Below are 1,142 nucleotides of genomic sequence, written 5' to 3' on the forward strand. Positions count from 1 at the left end.
CTAAATTGTAAAGGGGGAATCCAGCCAGGAGCTGGGCCAGAGCTGGGCCAGGCTGGGAGAGGGGGCCTCTGCAGGCCCCAGGACCACCCTTACGAGGGGTGTCAGATATTTCACCATGGCCTTGATTGCATCCGAGACAGCAGACAGTACTGTGATCAGGATCTCTTCTCCAGTCACACTTCTGCTCAATCTCCCTGCCGAGATCTCCCTCAGGCAAAGGTCCAGTAATAGGTGCCCATCCTCCTGCCAATCAGCTGGAAGCCGTTCATTTTTATGTTGGGGCCATCCACATTATGAGTGAAAGGGTAGATATCTTCATGTTTCTTCCCAGTAAAGATGTCAATAGCAACTAGGTGGACCTTGGCATGGCCACACCTGCCAATCTTAGATATTTCAACAATCTTACAGGTCCAGCCTTTGAGCACCACAGAGCCATTTTTGGACAATATGAGCGCTGCATCGGGAAGGTAGTGGAGGCCCCTGCACCTCTTCTCCAAAAATCATCTGCCATTTTCAGAGGCTTTGATTCCACTCATAGGTCTTAGTAGGCACTACGTCCCTACTGACCATCCAAGCAGCCCTATGACAGACACACAAATGTGCTGTCTCCTCCACCCCTCCACCCACACACTCCAGCTCCTTAATATCTGATTTCTCCCCGTGGCTTTGTCTTCTCAGCACTCTAGTGCAATATCCTGAGTCTCCTCTGACATGCATCTTGGTCTTTTCTTCTTCCTGTCTTTGTAATGACCTTTTGCCATGTCCATGGATGATATTCTTGATATCCTCCCACAGCTCATCTGGTCTTCTTTATTAGTTTTCAAGGCATCAAACCTGTTCCTGAGATGGTCTTTAAATTCAGAAGGGATAGACTTAAGGTTGAACTTTGGTTCTTGTAGATTTGATCTGATTTTCTTTAGCTTCAGTTTGAACTTACATGAGTAGTTGATGATCTGTTTCACAATCAGCACACGGCCTAGTTTTCACAGCTGATACTGAGCTTCTCCAACGATTTTCCCTACAGATGTAGTTGATCTGATTCCTTTGTAGGCCATCAGGTGAGGTTCATGAATTTAGTAGCTGTTTGCGTTTCTTATACAAAATATTTTCAATGAATAAATCATTGATTGTACAGAATTCTA

The 1,142-nt window shown here is 45.7% G+C and overlaps 1 pseudogene; it reads right to left on the bottom strand.

The window, feature by feature from the left end:
* Window positions 1-511, bottom strand: LOC102873574 (annotated as a pseudogene).
* Window positions 512-1,142: the final 631 nt, after the last annotated feature.

Source organism: Elephantulus edwardii, unplaced genomic scaffold, assembly GCF_000299155.1.
Source record: "Elephantulus edwardii isolate Elephantulus edwardi_28Jun2011 unplaced genomic scaffold, EleEdw1.0 scaffold00024, whole genome shotgun sequence".
In the NCBI taxonomy this organism is placed as follows: Eukaryota; Metazoa; Chordata; class Mammalia; order Macroscelidea; family Macroscelididae; genus Elephantulus; species Elephantulus edwardii.